The following is a 14804-nucleotide window of genomic DNA, read 5'->3' as shown; positions in this document are numbered from 1 at the left end:
GCCAAAGCCAGGCAGAAACCACCACTCTAGTCAGGACGAGGGAGTTACATGCCAAAGATAACCCCTGCTCACCCCCTTGGTAGCTTGGCACGAGCAGTCAGGCTTATCCCGGAGGCCATGTGTAAAGCATTTGCGCACGCACACAGCAACAACATCCCAGGCCCACTACATAAGGAACTCCACACAAGGTTATATAAAAAAAATAGCCTTTGTATTCTCATAACATATTAGAATAGTAATCACACAATATACACTGTGCCAACTGGCACTGGGCAATATTCACAAGGGATTATATACACATGACAGGGCCACATGGACCACTGTCAGAACCATCACAAAGCGAACTTGGTAAAAGTAAAACAGATCATACACGTACAACCAGTAAATACTGGTAATCACTGTACTTAGCATCAGCCTGTCACATAAACTACATTATGCACAGTATCACATCAGGCGCGAATTACATTCTGCGCCAACCACACCAGCATAAACACACATTATGCAATCTCTCACATGTCTAAACACATTAGATTCTAACCTCCTAAGTATAACTCACATTAGGGGCGTACCTCACACAGTGAAACATAATCTTACTAGCATAAACACATGATATGCAAACCAACCTCATAATCATAAACCATATTTAGAGGTATCAAACAGGGTGCGTAAAACATACGAAATGCATTACATTTCCTAGCACCACATTGCATTAGCACATAAATCACATGAGGGCCTGGTGCCCTATAAATCTACCAGTCCCCTTGGCCAACTGGCCATCCCCAAAAGGGGACTCAAATGCCCTGTGCACAGAATGTCAGGGTGCGCTGCCAATGCAGCAAAATCCAATTGCACCACTGCACAAACCTAAACAGTGCAGCTGGCACTAAGTGCTGCACAGCTGTGTCAGGGGCAAAGGAGTGCAACTCACTCCTAACTCAGACATGCCCTCAAAGTCACCAATGGCCTAAACGTTGCAGCTGCCCACTACCTGCTGGGCAGCTGGGGATCGCCACATGAGGCCTGGCACCACTGTGCCGCTTCTGTCCCTCTTAGGGACTCTCTTACTAACTGCACAAATGTGGGCATCATAGGGCCACACCACAGGGGAAAACATGTGTCCCCTCTGGGCACTCTGAGAAATAATTGCACCAATCGTTGGAACCCGCAGGCTCAAAAACAGACCATGCCCAAACGCTGGAGCTATCTGGCTCTTAAAATGAATGTGCCCACAACTGGGGCAACCACGGGCCCCTCTGGCCCTAGAGGCAAATATGGTACCTGTTGGAGCGGCCCGCTGCTAGACTGGGCGGCTCTGAATGTGTGCCTCACACTGGCACTGACCCCCAAGAGCCCCCGACGTCAGAATGACCCGCAACCAAGGCACCATCAAAAGGGAAGCCCTTACTCACCGGGCTTCTTCTCTTCTCCAGGTGGCTCCTGATGGCTCTCCCTCACACGGGATCCCTGCAATCTGCACAGTGCTTCACCCGGTCCCTCTCCTGGGACCGGGGCTTCGATGTAGGTGTCGCGAGGCCCCAGACTTCTCCTCTCCTTGTCTTGCCGGGGCTCCCCACAGTACACAGTACCCCCACTCCTTCTGTTGACTCGAGCGCCTCGGCTGTGCAGTGGGCAGGGCTCTCTCTCACTCTCGAGAGCCCCGCTGGCTGCGGCTGTATTTTTCCATGGTGCGGGGCTTCCCTTCACTTCTGGGAGCCCCGCACTGCCATCGGGCATCCACGTGCCGTTGCACGGCTTCCCCTAGGCAGGGGGGAGTGGAAATCAAACACCCCAGGCCCCTCCCACAGTCAGGCAGCGCGGGCCTGACTTCTTGTTTTCCGTGAGGGCCGGGGCGGTGAATTTCTTGTTGTCTGCAAGAGGAGGGGTGGGCTCCCTCGTGATTAAAAACATAAAGCAGGGTGGGCTCCTGCTGAATCACTGGCACCAAAAACGGGGTGGGCACCCGTTACTAAATCCAGATAAGCGGGGTGGCATCCGCAATCATGGCATGACGGGGAAATCCCCCAAGGGGGGTTCCCTCCCAAAGGTTGAACAGCATCACGCTGCCCAGCCCACGCTGCTCCTTAGCTGGGCAATTTAAGGGAAAATACAGCGCTCCTCCTCAGAACCACTAAGCTCGCTGTGGGCTTAGAAATAAAGCGCTCACAGGGTGCTAGGAGCACAGCACCAAGTCCTAATAGTCCATGAAGTCTTTGGGAAAAAAGAAATGGAGCACCAAGCTTCCAGCAAAGAAAGCTTCAGGGCAAAAGGGCAGGTAGGGCCCAGGGAGGTCAGCCCTCCCCTGGGCCCCCACCAGCAGCACGCCCTGCAGGACCAGCACCCAAAAGCAAGAACATTTTACATGGGGTCACAGCCCCTTCTTATACCACATTTTCCTTTGTCTACAAGGTGCAGGCAATGGGAGAGCCAGCTACAACTGGTTATGGGAAGCTCCTGAGCACTTTGTTTTGCTCAGCTCCTTACTCCTATTCACAGGACAGGCCAGGGCTATCAGACGCACCACAGGAGGTGGAGCCAGCAAAGTGGAGGGAAGGCATAGCCCTATTCAGGTCCCGGGTGCAAGTCCTCCCTCTCATCTACATGCAGATCTCCCTATTCACCACCGGGCAGACCCATCCTGGCTCCTGGAGCCAGGCACACCAGCCAGCCCATGTCAATCACAAGCCAAACATGCAATTAATATCAGGCAGGCAGACACACTGCACACAGAAATGGCAACTTCTAAAAATGGCACTTCCCCACTAGTCACAATCAATCTGCGCACACCATTGCACAGCATTTATTCTCACGAGTTTGCACATACTAAACTCGCCCCTCCACTCCTCTCACACCAGGAACTACTAGGGACACACATATCCCCCATGCATTCCTACACAGAGAGCACACACACTTTACACTGGGCCACAGTACTAAAGTGTGCAGAGGCACCAGGTTACAGAAAAAGGTTAGGAGAATGTAAACAAGTTTCGGGGTAAACCTGCCAAAAGGGCCAAGTCCAACACACTGCAAATTGCTGTTCCCACCCTGCCCCTTTGCAGAATTCCTCGGAGTTTTAATGGAATTACTTTTGAGCCCATTTTAAAGACGGTGGTGCACTATGATGACTGTTAGACCTGGCATCTGTGGCGTGGTTTCCCCTGACTTTTTGCCTCTACCTCCTGTATTTTTGACACTGTGCTGGACTTCGTTTTGCTGGTTTAGATGCTTTGGGCACTTTGCCACTGCTGATCAGTATCAAAGTGCAAGTGCTCCCTAGGTAAATTGTTACTGTGATTGGTTATCCATAATTGGCACATTTGTGTTACCAGGAAATCCCTAGTAAAGTGCCCTAAGTGTACCAGGGCTGGTGATTCAACTGCTACTAGTGGGCCTGCAGCACTGATTGTGACACCCACATGAGCAGCCCTAAAATGGTGGCTCAGGCCTGCCACCACGGGGCCTGGGAGCAGTTGCTGACTGCCATGCTGACCTGACCAGTGTCCACACTGGCCAGGACTAACCCTTCCCTTTCTGTACACATTGGACACCCCTATAGAAGGCCCTAGGTACCCCCCTGGGCAGGGTGCAGTGTACATGAAAGGTAGAGCATGTATTAGTGTGTGTGACATGCTCTGATAGTGAATTCAGCCATTTTCGTTTTTCACTATTGTAAGGCTATCTTGCCCATAGGCTATAATGGGGAATGCTGTGTATAATGTTTACCTTCCCATAGGAGCAAGATAGAAAATAAAAGTCTGGTATCACTGAACTCAGAATTTAATAACACATCTTTTAGGAATGATGGTTTTCAAATCCCGTGTTTGAAAACGCCACTTTTAGAAAGTGGCTGTTTTCTTGTCTGACCTTTCTGTGTGCCTTGGCCTGTTTGTGAATTGACTGTCTGGTTTGTGAGTGACAGGGGCTGGGGTGGCTCCCAGAGGCTGAGTGGGTCATCCCTGGGCTGAATAGCTCCATCTGCACCTTGAGTGGTGGGAAGGAATAGCACCTGGGCCTGAATAGTGCTGTGCCTTCCTTCCATAATGCTGGCTCCACCTCCTGCTGGGCGGCTGACAACCCTGCCCCTCTCTCTCAAAGGAAAGAAGAAGTCAAGTAAACAAAGTTCTCCAGGACTGACCAGAACTGGTTCTGACTAAGCCAAGGCCAATCTTCCCTCAGACAACAAAGAGAATATTGGTATAAAAAGGGCTACCCAGACTATAGAAAATTAGATCATCCTGGAATCAAGAAGGAACCTCTGCCAAGGAAAGAGCTGGAAGACTGAAGAGGAAGGTCTGTCCTGCTGTGTGTTTGTGGGCTGACCTGCAGTTGCTTTTCTGCCCAGGAGAGGGGAAGGACTTTGCTGTTGCTGTTTCCCTTTGCTTGAAGAGATCTCCAAGGGCCTGAGAAGAGCTGGCCTCCTGTTAAGAAGTTTGGAAAACAAGTAGGAGAGTAAGGAGTTGTGTCCGTGAACGTCGGACGGGAAATACTCCTGATTCCCTGGTCAAGGATCAAAAGAACAAAATGGAGGAGTACTACCCGATGAGGGTATGTGAAGGCTCTTGTCTGAACTCAGGAAGAATTGTTCCTTTGTTAGGAAACCCCTCACTCACCACCTAGTGGTGACTTGCTTCATCATCGGGGCCCACCCAAGTGGCCTAGCGTCACTTGGGTGTGCTTCAACACCTGCAACTGCAGTGGAGCTGGTAGTGAAGTGTGGGGTGCAAACAAAAAAGAATGTGAGTGTTAAAAATTGTCCTGGTATTCTTTTGTATAGAGTTTTAATAAAAAAGATACTGGATCAAGGATGCAGCTCGAGTTGAGCTACAGCATTGTTTTAAAGCACCCTCTATTTTAGGTGTGCGTCCCAGAAGCTGATTTTTCTTCTGGCTGTCCAAGGATTTAGGTCTGGGTGTGTCTTTTAGGGGGCACATACCACCCACTTCCTTGTTTTGGTCCTGAGGAATACCGGGGATTTTCCCCTTATGGTAGAAACATGTCGACCAACACATAAAATAGAGATAAGTGGGCCGTAACTTCCCCACTACTATCTCAACCTTATCTTTTAATTTTGTCCAGTATCTTTTTTATTAAAACTCTATACAAAAGAATACCAGGACAATTTTTAACACTCACATTCTTTTTTGTTTGCACCCCACACTTCACTACCAGCTCCACTGCAGTTGCAGGTGTTGAAGCACACCCAAGTGACGCTAGGCCACTTGGGTGGGCCCCGATGATGAAGCAAGTCACCACTAGGTGGTGAGTGAGGGGTTTCCTAACAAAGGAACAATTCTTCCTGAGTTCAGACAAGAGCCTTCACATACCCTCATCGGGTAGTACTCCTCCATTTTGTTCTTTTGCTCCTGTTAAGAAGTCCCAGGAACAAAAGGACTTCACCCCCAACTTCCCCCCTAAACCCTGCTGTGTGAGTTCTGCCCTTCCTAGAGTGCTTGAGCCAGTTGTGGGGCCTCTGGAAGTTGTTGCCTGCTGTTTGGGGAGCTGGACAAGAAGAAGAATAGAAGATCTACAATTTGCACGCATCGCTCGCTTGCGGAGCGCATCGTCGAACGTGCAAGGAAATTCCCGTCACCGCGAAGATCGTCGCTGCGCCTGTTGCTGCTGCAAGAACCAACGCATCGCTCGCTTGTGAAGCGCATCGCCCCGGTGCGGGAAGATTCCTGTCGCTGAGAGTATCGTCGCAGAGTCTGTCGTCGCTGTGAGAAACCGTCGCACAGCTTGCTTGCGGATCGCATCCCGTCTCTGCGAAAATCGTAGCCGAGCCAACGCCTCAAGGGGCCGCGAGAGGAGAAGATCAACGCTGCACCGTGCATCGTCGCCGCACCGAAGATTGTCCCCTTCCCGAAGATCGGCGAATAGTGACTGTGCGAGCCGCTTCCTACTGAACCTACGCACCAGAATCCATACAAGGTATCGCATCCCTCCCCATACAGACCAAATTCATCGCAACACGCCCGCTGCGTGCAGCGGGGTTGTTGCATCGCCTCCCGAGGGTCTCAAGAGTGACACATCGCTTGTTTTTCAACGCTGCAGCTTCCACTTGGAACTTTTGTCGCATCTGCAGGGACTTTGGGCTGAAACTGACGCAACTGTGGATTATTTTGATGCAAACCCTTGAACTCTTATTAAAGACTTATCTTGAACTGCGTATTTTTGATTTTTGTTGTTTTGGTCTTGTGTAGTTTAGATAAAGATACTTTATTATTTCTAAACTGGTGTGGAGTCCATTTGTGGTGTTTTCACTGTGTTACTGTGAGTGTTGGTACAAATACTTTACACATTGCCTTGGATAAGCCTGTCTGCTCGTGCCAAGCTACCAAGGGGGTAAGCAGGGTTTATCTAAAGAGTGTCTCCCCTTACCCTGACTAGAAGCAAGGGTCCCCATTTGGACATTGGTACCTACCTCTGCCAACTAGAGACCCCAGATCTAACAATGACCTACTCAAGTAAGGTAGATATGCTCATACCGAATCCACAATGTCTTTATGTTTGCAAACATATTGGGTATTTCTAGACTGGGTCATCGCTTTGCTGCGCTAGCCACAGTTAGGTTAGGGAAAGTTGGAGTAGCTGTTGGGAATGATGTACAAATGATGAAGATTTATTTTCATAATATCAGAGTGGTTTTCAGGTGTCTACCTGGCAAACCAATCTCAAAGTCCAATATGAGCAGTAGAAGCTCCTAGATTGCTGACTTCATATCTGATTAGAAAATAGTCAGTCTAATGATGCTATTAATATTGAAGTCCAGGTGGAGAGCAGAACTCTGGGAGACTTACCGAAGTTTAGCTTGGGAATAAAGAGTTGAGGTGAAATTAGAGTCAGTAATTTCTGCAGGTTTCAATTCGGATAGATGTAAAATCAAAAAGGAACAATGGGGCATATTTACAAGCCCCTATCACAACCACAACATCACTTTTCTCAACTTTGTGGTGGCAAAGCGCCATTAAGCCATTTATTGTGGCTTAACGCCACCTTGTGAATAAGGCACCAGTTCACGCTAAGGGGGCAATGGGTGTTGCGGTGGGCGTTCCACTGCAACACTCACTGATTTTTACTCTGCCCCATATTTACAGGGGTGGTGTAAAAATGGGTCAGCGCCAACATTAAGATCAGGGAAAACCTGGCCTTACTCTAGCGGAACACTCCTAGTTTTTGCTGTTTCCATGTGTGCATGTGTTGTGCAGCCACATAGAATCAAGCAAAAAGCCATCAACTGTTTATGTGCAGGAAGGTGTCCGTTACTGCATATAAACATTCATAACAAAAAAATTACGTTTTGCAACTTCTATGTGTGCTGCACTAATGCCATGGCGGCCATCTTGTAGTATGTTATTTACAACGATTTACAATGGTAAAAATTGGCAAAAAAACGAATATTTAAAGTGCTCTAGTGCAATCTTAAAATCATTAACAGCCACAAACATTGATATAATTCTCTGTACACTTCATTTGTATATCTGATTAACATACTATCTTTTCACTTAATATCTGTACATTTTCATTTTAGAATTCTGGAAAGCAGGGTTAGTGTGAGTGATTATATCGGGGTGTATCCCCTCATAAGACTCTTTTACATTTTGAACAAGCTCGACATTCCCCTGTTTCTAATCATCAAGCCCTGTATGGGCTATAGTCCAAAATTTTACTATCATACAGATATTTACATAGTTACAAGGCTTGGCCTAGGGATCCTGCAAGTATAGGCTGATCTCTTACTCTCATGGATAAATGCACTCATGAATTCTACCTGTGTCATACTATAAGTGAACCCACATTTCTGCATCATTATTAAGACCCCATGGTGTCATGGTTTTGAGGTCCATAATGTATTGCGACTCTGTGACGCGAAGTCGTTTTTCTCTATCTCCGCCACGTTCTGATCTTACAATTTGGTCTAAGCAGTAATACCTGAGTAAGTCCCTGTTGCTTCCATGATATTGGGCAAAATGACGGGCCACCGAGTAGGTTTTATCCTTATTCGCGATGGCCCTCATATGCTCCAGGACTCTCAGTTTAGTGGGTTTAATAGTGCTGCCGATGTACCGTTTGTTACACGGGCACACCAGACAATACACCGTGAATTATGAGTTGCAATTCAGATGTTTCGTGATTATCCTATTGGGTTCGCCCCCTCCAGATCTTCCAGGGTATTCTTTTACTTTTTGGCGATACTTGCAAGCTTTGCAGCGCAAGCACGGGAAAAATCATGTGACCCTATTGGTGGTTGGGGTTGGTGTAGTTGGGGAGAAGTGACTATGTATCAAGTGATCTGAAACTGACTGGCATCTTCGATATGTGATGTTTGGTCTATCAGAAAGATGTTTCTTCAAGATGTTATCTGTTTTCAATATATGCCAGTTTTTCTTGAAGGACTGGACAAGGTCACCTGATTTGACACTGAATGTGGTGATCATTCTGACCTGATCCTCTCCACTCCGAGCCTCCTTCACCAACAGGAGATCCCTCCTGTTGATGGTGTCCGCCTTCTCAGTGGCTTGGTTTAATAACTTCTGTGAGTAGCCCCTAGCTCTGAATCTGTTATTGGCATCTTTTTGGGCCTCTCTAAAGTCGGTTTCCACTGAGCAATTCCTTTTTAGGCGGAGACATTCTCCGTAAGGTACATTACTAATTAGACTTCTGGGGTGGTGACTTGCCGCGTGTAACACAGCATTTCCTGCTGTGGGTTTTCTATATAATCTAGTTTGTAGATTGTACTTTTCCACAAATACTTCTAAGTCTAAGTAATATACACTCTTATCACTGATTGTGCTTGTGAATTTGAGGTTCAGGTCATTCTTGTTGAGCGCGGATACAAATTCCTCAGCCGAGGTTCTATCCCCGCGCCAAACAATAAAAAGGTTGTCGATGTATCTTGTCCACATCAAGATTCTCTCATTCCAGATCTCATTGTCTCCTCCCCAGGCCTCGTGCTTCTCCCACCAGCCTACGAATAAATTCGCATAGCTGGGAGAGAAGCACGAGCCCATAGATGTTCCCCTAATTTGCTTATACAGCTGGCCTGAAAATAGAAAGAAATTATTGTACAGACAAAACCTTATCATACACACGAGCATTTCACTATGTGCCCGAAACTTTTCGTTTTTCCTATCCTGGAACCACTTCGTGGCACTTATCCCTTTCTCATGGTCAATGCACGTGTATAAATTTACGACATCCAATGTTATCAACAACATGTCTTTGTCCCAAGTGACACTGTCCATGATGCGAAGGAAATCCTGCGTATCTCTCACATACAACGGTAGATCCTTCACAATTGGAGCCAAGTATGTGTCAATAAAACATGAGGTATTTTCAAGGAGGCACCCTATTGCCGAGACAATAGGCCTACCCGGAGGTCTTTTGGCGTTCTTATGGATTTTTGGCAGATGGTAAAATGTGGGAAGAACAGGGGAATCACAATGGAGAAAAGAGTATTCATCAGAGCTCAGGTGATGAAAGAGACCCTGCATCGAACGCAATTACGGAACCATCGCCCCCCAAACAAGTCGAAGAGGAGGACGAGGAGGGGGAAGAAGCACAAGGGCAGATTCTCAGGGCACCACCACCCCGATGGTGACACGGAGTGTCTCCAACCAAAGGAAACAATGATCAGAATGGAAGATAATAATGTCATCAATTTATCGAAGAGAAATTTAACGAGTGATGAGATCAAGGTACTCAAAAAGGGTTTGAGCTTCTGTCCAACGAGTGAGTTCAATCTTGTGGACACCAAAATTGACCTGTTCAGGTTTATAAGAAAACTAAAATTCAAAAAAATCTTTTTACAACATCCAACAAGAGGGCAAGAACCAACAAGCCTAGCAATGACTGAAAACATATCCAGTGAGGAAACAACAGAGGATAATCTCCTGAACATTTTACTAACTCCCACGCAGGATCTGCAAACTGGTGATCAATATGCAGAGAGTAACAATGAAACATGTATCGCACAAGTTAGAGACCCAAGCAATCTAAAGAATAAATCAAAAAAATTACCAAATGCGTCTCACGATGCGATAGACGTCTTCAGTGAGGTAATAACGGCAGATTTGGAGAAAATGGCAAATATGAAAATGGATATGAAAAAATCAAATATCACAAGGAAAGAATGGGAAGCAATAAAATCTTTACGCAATGATAAATCAATTGAGATCAAGCCCTCAGATAAGGGTGGGAACATTGTCGTTTTTTCTAAGGAGAACTATGAATATGAGGCCCTAAGACAATTGAGAGACATAGAATGCTATGCTATGGTAAAGAGAGAACTGTATGTGAAGAGCACCATAGAATATGACACTCTATTGGACAAATGGAAGGGTGACGGCATGTTGAGCTCTGATGAATACTCTTTTCTCCATTGTGATTCCCCTGTTCTTCCCACATTTTACCATCTGCCAAAAATCCATAAGAACGCCAAAAGAACACCGGGTAGGCCTATAGTCTCAGCAATAGGGAGCCTCCTTGAAAATACCTCACGTTTTATTGACACATACTTGGCTCCAATTGTGAAGGATCTACCGTCGTATGTGAGAGATACGCAGGATTTCCTTCGCATCATGGACAGTGTCACTTGGGACAAAGACATGTTGTTGATAACATTGGATGTCGTAAATTTATACACGTGCATTGACCATGAGAAAGGGATAAGTGCCACGAAGTGGTTCCTGGATAGGAAAAACGAAAAGTTTCGGGCACATAGTGAAATGCTCGTATGTATGATAAGGTTTTGTCTGTACAATAATTTCTTTCTATTTTCAGGCCAGCTGTATAAGCAAATTAGGGGAACATCTATGGGCTCGTGCTTCTCTCCCAGCTATGCGAATTTATTCGTAGGCTGGTGGGAGAAGCACGAGGCCTGGGGAGGAGACAATGAGATCTGGAATGAGAGAATCTTGATGTGGACAAGATACATCGACGACCTTTTTATTGTTTGGCGCAGGGATAGAACCTCGGCTGAGGAATTTGTATCCGCCTTCAACAAGAATGACCTGAACCTCAAATTCACGAGCACAATCAGTGATAAGAGTGTATATTACTTAGACTTAGAAGTATTTGTGGAAAAGAACAATCTACAAACTAGATTATATAGAAAACCCACAGCGGGAAATGCCGTGTTACACGCGGCAAGTCACCACCCCAGAAGTCTAATTAGTAATGTACCTTACGGAGAATGTCTCCGCCTAAAAAGGAATTGCTCAGTGGAAACGGACTTTAGAGAGGCCCAAAAAGATGCCAATAACAGATTTAGAGCTAGGGGCTACTCACAGAAGTTATTAAACCAAGCCACTGAGAAGGCGGACACCATCAACAGGAGGGATCTCCTGTTGGTGAAGGAGGCTCGGAGTGGAGAGGATCAGGTCAGAATGATCACCACATTCAGTGTCAAATCAGGTGACCTTGTCCAGTCCTTCAAGAAAAACTGGCATATATTGAAAACAGATAACATCTTGAAGAAACATCTTTCTGATAGACCAAACATCACATATCGAAGATGCCAGCCAGTTTCAGATCACTTGATACATAGTCACTTCTCCCCAACTACACCAACCCCAACCACCAATAGGGTCACAGGATTTTTCCTGTGCTTGCGCTGCAAAGCTTGCAAATATAGCCAAAAAGTAAAAGAATACCCTGGAAGATCTGGAGGGGGCGAACCCAATAGGATAATCACGAAACATCTGAATTGCAACTCAGAATTCACGGTGAATTGTCTGGTGTGCCCGTGTAACAAACGGTACATCGGCAGCACTATTAAACCCACTAAACTGAGAGTCCTGGAGCATATGAGGGCCATCGCGAATAAGGATAAAACCTACCCTGTGGCCCGTCATTTTGCCCAATATCATGGAAGCAACAGGGACTTACTCAGGTATTACTGCTTAGACCAAATTGTAAGATCAGAACGTGGCGGAGATAGGGAAAAACTACTTCGCGTCACAGAGTCGCGTACATTATGGACCTCAAAACCATGACACCATGGGGTCTTAATAATGATGCAGAAATGTGGGTTCACTTATAGTATGACACAGGTAGAATTCATGAGTGCATTTATCCATGAGAGTAAGAGATCAGCCTATACTTGCAGGATCCCTAGGCCAAGCCTTGTAAATATGTAAATATCCGTATGATAGTAAAATTTTGGACTATAGCCCATACATGGCTTGATGATTAGAAACAGGGAAATGTCGAGCGTGTTCAAAATGTAAAAGAGTCTTATGAGGGGATACACCCCGATATAATCACTCACACGAACCCTGCTTTCAACAATATTCTAAAACTAAAATGTACAGATATTAAGTGAAAAGATAGTATGTTAATCAGATATACAAATGAAGTGTGCAGAGAATTATATAAATGTTTGTTGCTGTTAATGATTTTAAGATTGCACTAGAGCACTTTAAATATTAGGATTTTTGCCAATTTTTACCATTGTAAATCGTTGTAAATAACATACTACAAGATGGCCGCCATGGCATTAGAGGGAACTTCTTCTATGTCAATGAAATGAACAAGGGCGAATGGTTTAAAATGGCGTTTGAATGTTTGCACAAACTGACACTGACGAAGCTTAACTGCGAAACGCGTCTGTCGGGGGTGAAGGGGGTTTGGAGAACAAATAAACTTTAAACATCTGTACACCGGAGTGCTGGCCGTTCTTATCTGACGAGGACGGGTTGGATTGTGTGTTTGCATATATATATATATATATATATATATATATATATATATATATATTCACTGAAAAAACCATAGGTTATAGACCATATATAGTTAGGAATTAGCATTTACAAAACCTTGAAAATTCACTGAAAAAACCATAGGTTATAGACCATATATAGTTAGGAATTAGCATTTAAAAAACCTTATTTTACTCACACAAAACCATTGAAATTCCATATATAGTTAGTTGCACTAACTATATATTGCGCACCCGCAATCCACTGCTGATCATGTCACATATTACATCATTCATGACATGGTCAGTGACATCACTGATGACATCACTGATGACATCTCAAATGACATCACTGATGACATCACTGATGACAACATCCAGTGACTATGTTTCTGTAAAGTTAAAATATGTCTTACATATTGAAGAATGAGTGGATGTATAAGTGTCTGGACGAAGGATTTAGTAGGTGCATGACTGAATGTATGAGTGAGTGATTAAATGTGTCTCACTGAGTGCATGGGTTAGTGACTAAACTGTCTTAATTTGTGCATCATTATGTCTGTTGTTCTGTAAACTGCTGCATGTGTTGATCAGTAGCTATATGAGTAACTATATGGGTTATTGATTGATTGCCCAAGTATTTGCATGGGAGACTGAGTGTGTGTGTGGCTGGATGGGAGGTGTGTGACTCTGTACAGATCAATGTGTACTTGTATCAATGATTGTATAAGAGAGTAAGTATGTGTTAGTATATGGTTGAAAACGTAAGGTGCTCTATGTTTAACTGTATAGAGTAGAAAATGGAAGTGTGATTGATTCTTTACAGGACTGACTAGGTGTGTGAGTAACTCCATGGATGAGTGGCAGAGTGTGAGTGTCTGTATAGGTGTATGAGTGCATATGATTGTGTTGTAAACATGAGTGATTGTATGTATGAATGATTGTATGGGTGAATGAGTGAATGTGTGTGTAGACGTAGGAATCAGTGAGTACGTATGTAGTAACTAGTATTGGTGTGTCAATGGTTTCAAAAATTATACTCTGTTTTTAACACTGGGTGAAACAGAGGTTATATTAAAATGTGAAGAGATGCATTGTATTGTCACATGAATAATATCATCAGTGATGTGGTCATTGATGTCAAATGAGATGTCATCAGTGATGTCATCAGTGATGTCATTTGAGATGTCATCAGTGATGTCATCAGTGATGTCACTGACCATGTCATGAATGATGTAATATGTGACATGATCAGCAGTGGATTGCGGGTGCGCAATATATAGTTAGTGCAACTAACTATATATGGAATTTCAATGGTTTTGTGTGAGTAAAATAAGGTTTTTTAAATGCTAATTCCTAACTATATATGGTCTATAACCTATGGTTTTTTCAGTGAATTTTCAAGGTTTTGTAAATGCTAATTCCTAACTATATATGGTCTATAACCTATGGTTTTTTCAGTGAATTTCAATGGTTTTTTAATAGCAAATATCATAAGCTGTCGAATGTCAAGTACGTGGTAAGTGAAAACATTTTCGTGTTTATGCACACTGATCTGCTTTGAATGGTGCCCCCCCCCCTCATTTCTATTAGGAGTACTCTCTCTTTGCAGATAGTGAAAGGTAGTTAACGCAGGCCTTTGCCCCCGTTGTAATCCGTCGTGCCTGCTTCTCTCTCCATTTGATTGATTGTTATCCAAGTATTTACTGTTTTAGAATTAGTTCTCTTTGGTTCATTCTCTATTTACAAACAAACACAGAGTCGCAATACTCTGTTTAGTCTTTGCAGATAACGAAAAATCGTGTAAAAAAAAGAAAAGGAATCGAGCAAAATCAGTAGGCCACTAATGGGATCTCTTTTTGACCTCGCTAAAATAGAAACATTAGGAACAACCCCTCATGACAAATACAAAACTAGTGAGATGAACTGAACTCCACACAATGATGGCTGCAAAACAGCTCGGCTCCGCCACCCACCCCGCCCAAAATAACGATAAAGAGCGGCTGCCATGATTGGTTGCGGAATGGCCACGACGGAGCTACGAAATGATGCTGCTCTCATGCTAACCCCAGCTTCAGTCTGAAACATCCAGAAACACTGTAGACTACCA

The sequence above is a fragment of the Lissotriton helveticus genome, chromosome 6, assembly GCF_964261635.1.
Source record: "Lissotriton helveticus chromosome 6, aLisHel1.1, whole genome shotgun sequence".
Taxonomy (NCBI): Eukaryota; Metazoa; Chordata; class Amphibia; order Caudata; family Salamandridae; genus Lissotriton; species Lissotriton helveticus.
Note: the sequence above shows the minus strand (reverse complement) of the source record.